This window comes from Gigantopelta aegis, chromosome 6 (assembly GCF_016097555.1).
Source record: "Gigantopelta aegis isolate Gae_Host chromosome 6, Gae_host_genome, whole genome shotgun sequence".
Taxonomy (NCBI): Eukaryota; Metazoa; Mollusca; class Gastropoda; order Neomphalida; family Peltospiridae; genus Gigantopelta; species Gigantopelta aegis.
In genome coordinates this window covers 82,886,397-82,901,452 of record NC_054704.1, presented here as the reverse complement: position 1 = coordinate 82,901,452, position 15,056 = coordinate 82,886,397, and the positions used below count along the sequence as shown (strand labels likewise).

General features: G+C 37.0%; 1 protein-coding gene across 1 annotated transcript in view; it reads left to right on the top strand.

Moving 5' to 3' along the window:
- Nucleotides 1-11,174: 11,174 nt before the first annotated feature.
- LOC121375523 (heparan sulfate glucosamine 3-O-sulfotransferase 5-like) overlaps nucleotides 11,175-15,056 on the top strand; it is a 37,043-nt gene continuing 33,161 nt past the window's right edge. The window contains exon 1 of the mRNA XM_041503016.1: nucleotides 11,175-12,040. The gene's annotated coding sequence lies outside the window, so the exon portion shown is untranslated. The remainder of the gene's footprint in view (nucleotides 12,041-15,056) is intronic.

Here is a 15,056-nt window from a genome sequence, read left to right as displayed (position 1 = left end):
TTATGTTTTCACAAAGTCTGAATGAAAGGATTTCTGAAAAAAACACGATTTTAAAAAAAGAAGAAAAAAAGAAGATTGTTAAAAACATTCATGGAGAAAATGTTGTTCTTCAGTTAACTTCATCATGTTTTGTCTACCAAAGAAAACAGCATGAATAAATAACTTGCAAAAGAAAGTACAGTACAAATTGTGTAAAAATTGGACCTTCATACTCATGTGGTCATTATATGTAGTTCTGTGCAAAAGAATAAACGTAAAGCAAAGCAAAGCAAAACAAAGCAAAGCACAGCAAACGAAACCAATCGAAACCAAACCCACAACCATCCCAACCTCTTAGCTGCCTGGACTGTCATTTTGGAGTTAAATTCACAGACCCTAGTTTCAGCCTGTAAAAAAGGACACTAAGGCCCGATTTCTCGTTGATGGTTTAAGCTCGATTCACAATTTAAACTCGGTTTAAGAAAGGATCGACCGCTCATTTCATTTCTCGTTGCGGATCAAATTTGAATCTTGGATCAAAATCCTTTTAAACCAAATTCAAGTTAAACGTCCAATATCGGGCGTTTAAGAGCTTGATCCATACAAATATGGCGGACTCGGACGTTGACGATATGGAAATAATGCTAGAAAATAGGCGTATATTCAACATACCACGTGTTTTTAGATTACAGTTTAACCCATTTGATGTATACAGTGACGAAGAATTTCTACAGCGGTTCCGTTTTACCAAAGAAGGTGTGCATAACTTGGAAATTATCTTTCGTAATCAATTACAACGTATAAAGAGGGGCCATAACATTACACTTATGCAACAACTATTGGTCACGTTGAGGCTTCTTGAGTAGAGCAAGTGCAAACTGCTATCTGTCGCACCATTTTAGTCATTGCTGCATGACACAGGGAATACATAAAATTCTTATCTGGAGACGAGATAGATGTTACGAAACAAAATATTTTCAACAGCAGTGTGTGTGTGGTGGAGGGGGGGATAAAATATTATTTTTGAAATTCAATACGAAACCATTCCTATTATGTTATGCTTTAGAATACCTTTCCAAAGATCTATAACACATGCGTTTAGCATAATTTTTACCCCTCCCAAGGTCACATGTAAGTTTATAACAATTCATAATTAGAAAATTGGTCATAAATGTTTTAACACCTTGTTATAAAGTGTTTTTTATTACTTGAATATGCTTTAATGAGTTACTAAAATGTTAGTGTTTTTCTGTCCCACGACTGGTATAGACAAATGCCATGGTATGTGCTGTCATGTCTGTGGGAAAGTGCATATAAACATATCTTGCTACTAATGGAAACTGTACCGACTTTCGTCTGAAAACGTGTTAGAATTACCAAACGTTTGACATCCAACAGCCGATGATTAATTAATCAGTGTGTTCTAGTGGTGTTAAACAAAACATTTTTTTATATATCTGGACAATATTGAATATACAGATTGTCTGCAAGTTTGAAAGTCGGTATGTTTTCTAGAGTATCTGCAGAATATGAATCAGTTCTCTTTTCTAGCAAAGTCTTTAGAACAATATTATACATCTTTGCTGTTTTGACACAAGACTTGGCGACTTTTTTCCAGCATCCTTTTAATTGTTTAGTTGTACGATTTCGGGTGCCTTGAATTGCATTGAATTTAGTGGTTATTGTCATCCATGCACGTTCTATTTCCCTGTTACTTCTGCTGTTTGTTGGGGTTTTTGTCCTCGACAACATCCCTATGTTCACTAATAATAGAAATAAGTTGTTACTACGGGCTGTCATTACTGGCAAAAAGAAACAAAACATGAACATATGAAGGGGTACATGAAATGTCCGCTTCATGGAACAGCCTGGTTTAGCTGAGCGAGATAATGATTTCGCACGTGAAATAGTATCTGAAATGAATCATGGTTTATTATGAACTAGGCTTAGTTGATCTTGACCGAAGGTTTAAACCTAGCTGCTTTGAGCGGTCAACGAGAAATCAGGCCTAAGTTTAGTTAATCTACAAACCTGCAACACATTTGGATAAAGTTACAATAGAGTGAAACAGGAATCTGTGACATTAAAATGGGGAAATAATTTTAAAGAATAGACCAGAGCTCCTTTCCATATCCATTACTACTCAGATGCATGTGCCATTTTTAAAATATGAAAAATGCATTTTGTACTATTACAAACACCAGGATGACCAGAAACACTCCGGATGTACGGAAATGGATAATCTAAACAATAAAATCTAAGTAATGTCTGATTTCAATTATGAAAAATGGCTCTAAATGTAAAAACAAAATGCAATAGTACTTAAAACCTAGAGTCTGTGCCTTTAATTGTTAGTGTCCAGTGAGAGTAAACTCTATGGAGTGGCCTTACACCTAATGGCCATTAAAACCCACTCTGGGTGAGAGCCGGTACCGAGATGTGAAACCAGTGTCTACCAGCCTAAAGGCCGTGATGGCTTTAATTACTCACTATACCACTGAGGCTGGTGTTGCACCTTTGTCACAAACTTTTAAGTCAGTTCAATATTATTTCAAGGAGTAGGTACCAAAAAACCCCAACCCCAAAAACAAAACACAAAAAAACTAACAAAACAAAAACACCCCCATCCAAATTTTAAAAACAACCCAACAAAAACAACCACAAACCCCAACAAAACATATATGGACCATTAATATCAGTTCTACATATAAATGACATATGAAAATAACACAGGTTTGGGACAAGAAAAAATCATGGTTTCACCAGCATTTATAGGATAAAAAGATAAAAGGTAAAAAATTTATTGCATATAGACATTCCACATACGGAACTGGATGCAAAACATATGCACAAACATATTAAAGCATGTTAAAAGACAATACATTTGAATAAAATGTTTATAAAACATGTATCCCAAAAACTAAACTACAATCTACATACTACAAACTGTATATGGACCTACACACCAGAGTGTTACATGGTGGTATTTTGCTTACATGCAGAATCTCACATATTGGATATTTCATTCCAGAAAATTACCAGCTTGTATATCAAATCTCTGACCTAGAGGTAATAAATTTCACAGATTCACTTGTTGGTTTATTTTCTCAAGTCAGCCCTGATTGCATGGGTCTGTGAGTTCCCTGCCACTTTAATGGCTGCCATCTGCTGGCTTTCAGGTCTGAGGTAAATGGTGTTTTTATTGGTGAACAGTTTCACTGACACAGATACAGTATTTCACTAATAAATGTCAGCTACTGTTAAGTGTATAATACAGTAAATATGTGTGTGTGTGTGTACATTTTAGTACCCAGACAGGCCCTGCTGGTTTATTGGTTGTGCCATTTGGATTTAAGGGTGGTAGGTACTGGGTTCGTATCCCGGTACTGGCCTTGGTGGTGTAGTGGTTATGTCATTGGCAGTTAACACTTTGAAGGTGTTTTGGTTCATATCCCCATACTGGCTTCCCTTCAAAATGAGTTTTTAACACTGGTTGGGGAAGTGTACAGTGACCACACTACCGGCCTCAGTGTTGCAGTGGTTAAGCCGTCAGACTACAGGCTGGTAGGTACTAGCTGCAACCCAGAGCGAGTTCTTAAGGACTCAATGGGTAGGTGTGAGGCCACTACACCCTCTACTCTCTCACTAACCACTAACCAACTAACAACTAACCCACTGTCCTGGACAGACAGCCCAGACAGCTGAGGTGTGCACCCAGGACAGCGTGTTTGAACCTTAATTTGATATAAGCATGAAAATAAATGACCACACTGACTACACTTTCACAAACCAATCATTAACAAACTTTCCTAGGGATGTAGTCCAGTGGTTAAGTGCCTGCTTGGTGTGCAGTCAATCTATGGCCAATCTACATCAGTAGATCCACTGGGATGTTCGTTATTCCAGCCAGTGTTCCATGTTTGGTGTAACAAAAAACTGTTAATCAAAACGAGGCTGCAGTGTGTTTCTTCTCTCATTATCTGTGTGGTCTGAAAGAAAGAAAGAAAGAAATGTTTTATTTAACAACACATTTTATTTACGGTTATATGGCATCAGACATATGGTTAAGGACCACACAGAAATTGATAGAGGAAACCTGCTGTCGTCACGTCATGGGCTGCTCTTTTCAATTAGCAGCAAGGGATCTTTTATATGCACCATCCCACAGACAGGGTAGTACATACCACGGCCTTTGATATACCAGTCATAGTGCACTGGCTGGAACGAGAAATAGCCCACCAATGGGGATCGATCCCAAACTGACCGCGCATCGAGCGAGCGCTTTACCACTAGGCTACGTCCCGCCCACTGTGTGGTCTGATACCATATAACTATAAATAAAAATGTATTGAGTGTACTGTTAACAAAAAACATTTCTTCGTCCTGGACAGAAAGCCCAGATGGTTGAGGTATGTGCTCAGGTAGATGTGCATGGACCTAGAATTGGAGCTAATCACAAAACTCAAAATCAAGTAAAATAGTTCATTGGTGACTTAATTCTCAATATGTGTTTCAGATACAAGTATAGATACAGTCACAGCCAAAGTTAGTGTGTAATTAAGGACATTGAGTTCTTCATTCCATGTTAAAAGGACATGTTTTACTTGTATATAAAGAACACTGCACATAAAGGCCACTTTTAGACTATCCTTTAGGTGGACTTTATTGACAGGTCAGCTGTATAGACACAGTTTGGTTCCCAGATTATTCATAGCTCTCAACGTGTAATATGTCGGATATGGATATATACACTTTAGTTTTCAGCTCATTCAAACTGAGCTTCTACAATATAACACGATAGTAAAAGTGCCAAAAAAACCCACCCATCTATATGAAAATCCTCAAGTGATTTCCCACACTCTGTCCCATGTGACCACTGTTAAATAAAACATTTTCTTCCTGTCCCATGTGACAGTCAAATGTTACTAACTTTAGAGGCATCAATAAAACAAATTTGTAAAGTCTTTTATAAATTTGTTTACCAAAGTATTTTTGTATTCGGCCATTTCTGTGAATGACAATGGAGACTGAATGTCCATTCATGTAATAGTTATTGGTAGTTATAAAACCAGCCTGGCACTTGCAGTTGTATGAATAAATAAATAATTATAACTGATATTTCATTCATATACTCTTCAAAAGAAGAAACGCAAAACCACATTGTCGTAACATTTGGAGAATTGATTTAATTATTGAATGGTGAGTCCGATAATTACCAAATGTTGGAGGATTGTTCACAATTCACTCTAGTCCATTGTGAGTAAGTGATAGGACACACCACCAAGGTCAAGGTCATCTGGAGTCAATACCGGGTGTGGCCTCCACGTGTGTTGACAACTGCCTGGCACCGCCTGCCCATTGTAGCAACCAGAGTACGGATGACGTCCCGGGGGATGGTGGCCCACTCAGCCTGCAAGGCTGCTGCCAGCTCGGGCAGGGTCTGGGGCTGTGGTTGTCGCTGTCGGAGGCGTCGGTCCAACTCGTCCCATAGATGCTCAATTGGGTTCAAATCCGGTGATATCGATGGCCAAGGAAGGACATTAATGTTGTTGTTCTGTAGGAAAGCCGTTGTGAGACGTGCTGTGTGAGGCCTGGCATTGTCATGTTGGAACACTGCGTTGGCATTGGCCATAACTGGAACGATGTGTGGCCGGAGGATCTGGTCAATGTAGCCCTGTGCATTCAGGTTGCCCTGCACGTGGACCAGGTCAGTTCTGCCAGTGTGTGAGATGGCTGCCCACACCATTACACTACCCCCGCCGAATCTGTCCACTTCCTGCACGCAGTTTGCCACATAACGTTCACCACGACGCCTATACACGCGACATCTTCCATCATGACGTCGGAGCAGAAATCGGGACTCGTCACTGAACCACACCTGTCTCCATCGCAGTTGAGGCCATTGTCGATGAATCTGGCACCACTGCAGTCGGAGTCGACGGTGTTGTGGTGTTAAGATGACACCTCGAACTGGACGTCTGGCACGAATTCCTACCTCACGTAGGCGGTTCCGTACGGTCTGGTCGGATATCCTGCGCAAACCTGGTATTGCTGCGGCTGTGGAGGTGGCAGTAGTCAATCGTTCCCGAAGGTGGCGTACCTGGATGTAGCGGTCCTGCCCGGGGGTAGTGACCCGTGGTCGACTGGATCTAGGGAGGTCACGGGTTGATCCATGTTGCTGGTAACGGTCCCACAGTCTGGAGATGGTGCTTGGGGACACATGGAATGCCCTGGCAACGGCCGTTCTGGATTCGCCTGCGTCTAGTCGGCCGATGGCATTGTTTCTCTGCGGTTCACTGAGACGTGGCATGTCCTGGATTGTCAACTGTCGGCCAGATACAGAGGCCAGGCAAGCGAACACCCTGCACTTTTATACTGTCGGTGTTCATGTTGCACGTGCAGACAACGCACGTGCAGTGGTGACATGGTTTGCACGTGGCTGCGTTTTTGCGAATATTCACATTTTGAAACTTTATTTTACAGTAGCTGCGTTTTATCGAATGTAACCATGGGAATGTGTTTGGGACATGCAATGACCTTATATTCACAAAGCATGAACCGGTAGGAAACATAAAATCGGAGTTATAACCCATTTGTACCCGTTCGCGTTTCTTTTTTTGAAGAGTATATAACGGGAAGGGTCAAAATGAGTTTACCCATTTTGTTTTCCTGTCATTTAATCTACTATTTTCGTAAATAAACAGTCAAGTTCGATCTTGCACAAAGGTTTGCATGGTTTTTTGTTTCATACTCTGATGAATCTTAAAAAAATAAACACCATCCTCATAACTGAATTTTAAACATATTTATTAATAAAAACACAAACAAGATCATATTTTATTTTAACTTATTTTGGGGGTTCTTGAACAATAACATCAGATATAATGTTCTTTAACAATATAATTTTTACATTTATCCGGAAATGAATAAACTTGTGTTGCTATGGCTGGAACAATGGGATGACTTTAAATTATAATAAATTTAACAGATATTTAATTATTTAACACTATAAAAAAAAATTTAAGCTGTATTGATGGTCATACTTTGTCTTTATATTGTCCAGTACAAGAGCAAACATTTATTTTTATGAAGAATGAATCACAATGATAGAAACAAAACCAAGGCAATTATTTTTCCGTATTTGTGCTTTTATTATGATTTTGCTACTACAGTGCCATCTGCATAATTATAAACTAAATCTATTACTAAATAACAAGAATCCCAGTCAGTCATTAGAAAAATTGTAATTATGCAGAGCTATATAATTGTATTGTTTTTACATTACAGATCAATTTATATTGCCACAAAATAGAACATGTGGCCAGTGATTATATTCAACCAGTGATTAACACAGAATTACACTAATGTCGTTCAGCTGTGCTAATGTTTAAAAAAGTCCACACACAGCGCCAAGCAGTGAATCTCTTCAACTTCAGACAAACTCAGTCAAAAAAGAAGCAATCAGTGCACAACAGTCTACATTTAAAATAAAGTGTGTCATTATTATTTAATACAGCACCCGGCTGGTTCAGTCCACCCCATGGGCTCTTCCTGGTGTGTGTTTAAACAGAACGGTGTACCAGACATTTTAAAAGTAAACTTCCAACCAAAGGAGGTATTCAGGGAGGCAAGATGTCTTCATTAAAAAGCATCAATCACACTTTACGGCTTGTATCTACTCCAGTGATCACTGCAGTCAGAGGAGATTGTTTGTGTAATATGGTCCTTCCTCTACACAGGCCTCAGGATGCTGCTAATAAACAGTACTGTGTCAGATTTTTTGTACAGACCATTAACCAGCCTCTTAACCAGTGGTTAAGTTGTCAGCCTGGTAGCTACTGGGTTCACTTCTCGATACCGGCTCCCACCCAGGGAGTTTTAAAGCTGCAGTCAAAGGAGATTGTTTGTGCAATATGGTCCTTCCTCTACACAGGTCTCGGCTCACCTCCCCAGGATGCTGCTAATAAACAGTACTGTGTCAGATCAGATTGTTTTGTACAGACCATTAACCAGCCTCTTAACCAATGGTTAAGTTGTCACATTGGTGGGTACTGGGTTCGCTTCTCAGTACCAGCTCCTACCCAGAGAGTTTTAAAGCTGCAGTTTCAAATAAAATTAAAATAATTATTTTTTTATATATAAATTTTAATAATTAAACCATATAAAATAGATCATCTACATTTTTTGTTTGTTTAATTACTGCAGCACCCGTTTCCCTGATCAGGTCCTCACTAACTAGTTCTAGGTCTTTAAAACTTGGTTTATAGTTGCCCCTATGGATGTTCATCACAGTGCATTAAAAAATGTTATGGAATTCTAGTTTTTTCTGATGCAGCTAATAAACATTGTGTAATAGAAGATTCCATGTAGAAACCATGTACAGTTAGAGAGTGTAGTTCCTTCAACTCTGAAAGAAAAAGAATATTGTTTCTTGGCACCTCAGTACACTGTTTAAACAGTGGCTTTCTTATTAAAACATATTTCTGTGTTTATATTAAGTTAAAGTTAAGCACACAGTCCAGGACACACAGATGGGCAAACTGGGCTGATAGAACAAGGGTTAATGGTTAATTGCTAGTGGTTGGTGAGAGAGAAGTCAATGTATTGGCCTTACATTATGTCTCCCGTTGAACTGTTAAAACTCACTCTGGTTGGGAAGTGAACCCTGTAACTATACTGGCTTTAAAAGTTGAAGGCATAACAACAGAGATCAGTTGTGAAGATTAAGTTAATTAAAGTCATTACATAGTTAGTTTCGGATGTAGCCCAGTGGTAAAGAGCCTGCTTGATGCACCATTTTCTGGGATCGATCTCCATTGGTGAACCTAGTGGGCTATTTCTTGTTACAGCCAGTGTGCCACAACTGGTATATCAAAGGATGTGGCATGTGCTATCCTGTCTATGGAATGGTGCATATAAAAGATCCCTTGCTACTAAAATGAAAAAAATGTCGGTTTCCTCTCTAAGACTATGTAAAAATTACCAATGTTTGACATCCAATAGCCGATAATTAATAAATCAATGTGTTCTAGTGGTGTCATTAAACAAAACAAGCAAACTTTATCTTTATTACATAGTTAATTTTGCTGGTAACTGAGAGCTTGTATGCCGATTTGCTCATCATGTACTCGTGTTTCTGTATTTAATTAACTAATTTTTATGAATGTTAATATTATTATTGATTATTGGTACATTTAATCTTTCAAGTGTGCCTTGGAATTTTAAGCTAAATTGTAGTAAGTTGTCTTGCAAAAAAGACACACAAAAAAAGAAAGAAAAAACTTTTTTTGATAGTACTGTTAGCATATTCTATTTGGTCAATGAAGGCTAAAACAATAGATAACTAAAATTCCAATTATAAAAATGACCCAGTAATTAAAATGGTTCTTTAGTTCTTGAAGATTGAAATTGAATAAAATCTATCATTGGATAATTAGTATTTTTTTTTATTAAGAGTGAATAACTGCATGTATTCCATAATAATGACTTTATCATGTGTAAAATAGATGACATGTTTTAAAGGAAAGTGCATAGATTTTTGTTCTCAGAGGAAATTGCTCCCAAGTAGACAGTGACAAATAGGTGAATACTTTGGTTGTATGCCATGTTTTCAAAAGATCGCTCAGTTGCTATGGAAATAAAGGCCAAAAAAATGCTCCTGTAAGTTGTCAGGAAACAGCAGTTTTCAAGATATGTCCAAATAGTTGTTAGCACAAACAAAAGTGTAAGAAAAAAAGAAGAAAAATAGCCCAAATTCTTTGATGGAATCGAAGACATTGGATAAACCGTGAGATGGCACATGGCCTGATGATGGCTTGGCCCAGACGCTTGCTGTGTTTTTCTTCACTCAGCTCTCTAGGCAATGGAAAGCAGTTTTGTTTACACAAAGGCCAATGGAAGTCACATATTTGTTTATGTGTATGCTTTAACAACTCAGGGGCTTTTGTTGTGGGATTTGGATATATAGTCTTTGTACAGATTTCAGTGTCTAGTATTGCAACAAAAACTAAAAAATATGCAATTCCACCTGTTTCAAAATTAAATTTTAATTAATGAGTTGAAAGAATCCATTACATGTCCTGTACTGGCTCTATTTGGGGTGGGTTTTTTAACAATAAATATTGATTGATTGGTTGGTTTTTAAAAATATATTTGTTTTATTTTATTTAAATGAAAAAACTCCAAGGGTCAAGTTGTCATTTACTGAATTGACACATGTGAATTAAAGTTTAATTTGACAAGCATATTTCTTTATTAAATCTGAAAAATTAATACAAAAATGGAGTATTATTTATAATCTTCATGTTGGCTCACTGTTTACATTGGCTTGATGCCTCACAGTAAAGATGCATTGTTCATTTAGACCACCTTGCTAGAATTTGTACCCCACATCATTTTTAACCATTTGAACACCTTGCCCTTTTTTGTTACATCTCAGGATAGTTGTGTCAATTGGCCAAGGTCTACTGATTGTATTCTTTAAGCTGAGATGTTCTGACTGTTTGGAATCAGGGTTCATTTCAGAACATTTTTAGTCATTCTTTCATTTTTAACATTAAAAATTTAATAAAAAATAATAAAAAAATTTTTTAGTAATATTTTTAATTCATTATGATTGATTATTAATAATCATCATTTAATCCATTTGTTTGTTTTTTCAGTTTTTTGTGTAATACTGGTTCCATGCAGTAACTGGTTTTCCATTTTTTTTTATCTGTCACATGTTTACTTGTCAATATCCATCTTTGTGGAGGTTTTTTCACCTGCAGTGTATCGCTCTATTAACGCAGTATTCATTTTTTTTAAATTATTTTTGTTAAATATTACAATTAAAACCACATGATGTTTAGGTAGGTTTGTTTATTGGTTTTTGTTTGTTTGTTGTTTTATTGTTGGTTTTTTGTTTTTTGTTGTTCGGTTAAAAGGCAAGCTTTTTCATATGCATAAATCACTTGTGGTTGTATATAGACAAGTGCATGCTATTCAAATTAACCTTTATACCAGATTTAACTGTATGCTGTAAACAGGTGATCTTAATAGACATGTTCAAACCATTTATAAACAGGAAGGACATCTTAAGGACAAGTGGTTGTTATACACATTTAGTGCATAATACATATACCACTGATGCAGTCATTAATTATTATAAGTCATATAAGTTAGACAAGATAAAACTTTATTGCATGTCTTGTAAACAGCCCATTTATAATTTGTGGATGTGAAAACATGTACATGTATACCATTTACAACATAATAAATAATTACAAACAAGACCGTAATACACAGCAGGATACTAAACCGATGTGTACATGCAACATTCTCAAAACTGACTGTCCACAAAAAGTCGTTAACAGGCCACGGTGTTTGAAAATGCAGGGTCTGTAAAACCAATAAATCCACAAAAAAGCCCCCAGTTTGGGAGAAAACTACACAAGCTGAGAAAAACTGGCATCCCAACTCTCGGTATCTCTGTGAAACTAATCCAGTTTGCCCTGGCCTTGCTGATCTTTTGGAAACCAAAGCCCTCCAGCCTACAGCTTCCCAGATCTCTCTCAGTCAGGAACATACAGCAGGGAAGACAACAGCTAAAATCTCAAGATATCCCCAATTCTCTCTTCTCCTTGCTGTTAAAGGCATATAATACAGGACCGGGACAGCAGACCGAGGATGTGCAGCGGTTGTGTCTCTCTGTAAGGTCAGAGAGAGAGCTAGCCAAGCTGGCCAGTGAGACTTGAAAGAAAAGCGTTCAGCTTTGTCCACCAGTTTAATGAGCTCGGGGAAGTAGAATGAACTCTTTGAATGGTGCAGTATGGGCCGGCCTCTCAAGATAGAGGAAAACCGGCGAGGGCTACTACCGCCACTACTACTACTAGGGGAGGAGAAACACTCATTGATTTTTCTGTGTGAACTATCGGAGAGGACGCTACGGCTTGGTTGAGTCATTTTACAAAACTGACTCTGTGAGTGTGTGTGTGTGTGTGTGCTGCCGTGTGTACACAATGTCAGTTGGAGATACCACTCGGAGCTGGTCATTGTTTTTTATTCGCTAAATGGAACTAAGGTAAAGAAAATACTTCCTCTTTTTTTTGCAATCTTTTTAATTAATTTAACAGTTGATAGTATTTTGCTTTAGGAGATGTTTGTTGGGTTATTATATTATAATTGTTTTGGATATTGTTAGTTGTTGAACTTTTGAAAAGCTGGTGTCATGCTGTTTTAGGGGTGTGTGTGTTTGCATGGTTTGTAAACTTTGTTTTATTATTTTAATTAAGCATAAAATATGGCAGAAATAATTTAAAGTAGTGGTTGCTAAGTGTATTAAGTTTTGCATCAGGTTTATATTGCAAACAAAGGCATGCTGTTTAAAATATACTGGTATCTGGTCATCTCTGTGGCTGATTGTTTTTATACTGAGTACACTTTTCAAATTAATATGTCAGTTTCAAATTCCTGGATTCATTTATTTGAAATTAACTTGTGAATTAACACTGTATATAAACACAAAAATTACAGATGTATGCACATAAACATGCAGGCATGCTTGCATGCATTCATACACAAACAGGTATAGATAATCATAGACACAGCTTGTTTTTATTTAAGTGTTCTATTTTTTGTTTTGCATGACATCGTGCATCATATAAATGAGCTTACAGTATAAATGAGCTTACAAGATTTAGTTGCCTGTTATTGTCATTACTTTGAGAAAATTAATCTATGATACATCTACTTTTAATACATAACAATATTTAGGGAAGTGTAAAATAAAACCAAACTATAAATTAGCCTGGTGTTGCACGGCTTATGGTTGCCTCTTTTTTTTCACTGTTAAAAAAAAACACATTAAGAAACCCCCACAGTCAGATCTACTGAACTGGCTTGTAGACCATTAATGTAATTCAAACACCTTGGCTAATCTGTTTGGGAAGTTTTGTCAGGATGATAGATTGACAGCTTTTATAGAATTACTGTCTGACCATGTTGAAGATTGTCCTTAGACACTCAAATGTCTGCACCCAGTGGATTTTTATTTAAAGCTGTCTAAATTTTTTTTCACTTTGTAATTTATTAATTTATTTATTTTATATAAAACATCATTTGCTGTAAAAAGAATCATCAGTGACTAGAGGTCTGTTACATAGGTAATGGGAGGAGTACTCTGTGTTGAATGTGTTTTTAATCTTCAGTCAAGTTTTATTTGAGGCGTTAATTAGCAAACGTGATAGCTAAATTTTGAATACTTGTATCATGAATATAGTGTTACTTATTCACAGCTCTCACAGTACACACCTCATCCTGATCTAGTTACAAGATCTGTATAATACATTAAGATAAAGATTTCTAAATGCTAACTTAAAAAAAAGTGCCATGAGCTGGAAGATTAAAATTGACATGGGAATATACTAGCAGGCTATCTTTGTAAAAACATTAACGAAAAATATTATTTTTAAATAAATAAACTTATTGATGTAACTTTTTTTCCTAATCATTTTAAAAAATGAAACAAAATAGATAGTGATTTCTTATAATAGTACTTTATATATGTATATATCATTTTATTTGAAGACTAAAAGATTATAACATTTACATAGACTGTGTATAGTGCAATTGGCACATTAAAAAAAAAATTGCACACAATAAAGATCTATGTGTTTGAACTTTAATTGGAAGTCATCACTGATCAAATTGTTGATGGAGTGACTATCTTTACAAAGCTTCAAATGGTGTTTAATGAAAGAATTAAAATAACTTTCATTGTTACCATCACACCACTAAAGAACATTGATTTATTAATATAATTGACTATTGGATGTCAAACAGTTGATCATAGTCAGAAAAAACCTGTTACATTTGTCTGTAATATATCAGACATGGGGTACTGGTTGGGATGGGAAAAACTCGGAGAATGAATCCACCAAGTGGATTTGATCCTTTGACCCAAACACCTGAGGCGAGCACTCTACCAACTAAGCTAGATCCCACCACACACAGTCACAGAGATTTGTAAAAAGTAAAATGCATGTCACAATTTATATTTGTTCAATTCTTTTTATATGGTTTTTTTTCTTTTTTCAAAAATTGAAATATGTTTGTGAACTGAAGCTTGAACATTTTTGTAGCAATTATTTTCATCAAAGCCAGGCGGTGAAATTCTTGACAAGGAAATATAATTACTACTTGTGACTGGTGTGCCCTTTCAAAGATCTGTCCAACCGGTAGTCAATATTTGCTGGCATTTAGACGCTGTCTCAACCAGCAGGGGAAAATCATAGACAGTTTTGACACTGATGGATTTGGAAAATAAAGAATAATTCTGATAAAGTCATTGTATCTCTTCTACAATGGTGACCTTCCATTTGTAATTCTTTTTGTCCAATGCAAATATACATGTGTATTGATGTTTGGGGGGGGGGGGGGGGGGGGGGGGGGGGGAAGGAACATTTGTTTTACAGTATCTCAGCACTTGATATTAATTATTATGGCCTTTTGGTGTCTAACATATGGTTATTTTTATTCTTGGTCAAGTGATAGAGACAGACAGACACAGTAAGATATATATTATATATTATATTATATATATATATATATAAGAGAGAGAGAGAGAGAGAGAGAGAGAGAGAGAGAGAGAGAGAGAGAGAGAGAGAGAGAGAGAGAGAGAGAGAGAGAGAGAGAGAGAGAGAGAGAGAGAGAGAGAGAGAGAGAGAGAGAGAGAGAGAGAGACAGAGAGAGATGGAGAGGAAACCTGCTGCCTAACAAGCTACTAATACTACTTCCAAAAAGTAGCAAGGTGTCCTTTATATGTTCTTTCCCACATGGTGTTTGATGTACCAGATGTAGGGTGCTAGTTGAGGCAGAGGAAGGGGAAGATCGAAGCTAATGAACTGCGGGCTATTGAGGGCAAGTCAGGTGCTCTACCATCCTCTCCTACTAAATATCAGGAAGGAATCTTTTGTACCCTTACTATGACCTTTTTGTTTTTGTAAGTGGTGAAGTGCATACTGGAAGAATGGGTCCACTAAGGTAGATCGATCCTACAGCTAACTGCACCTGATGCAAGCATTAGCAGTCACTAGCAT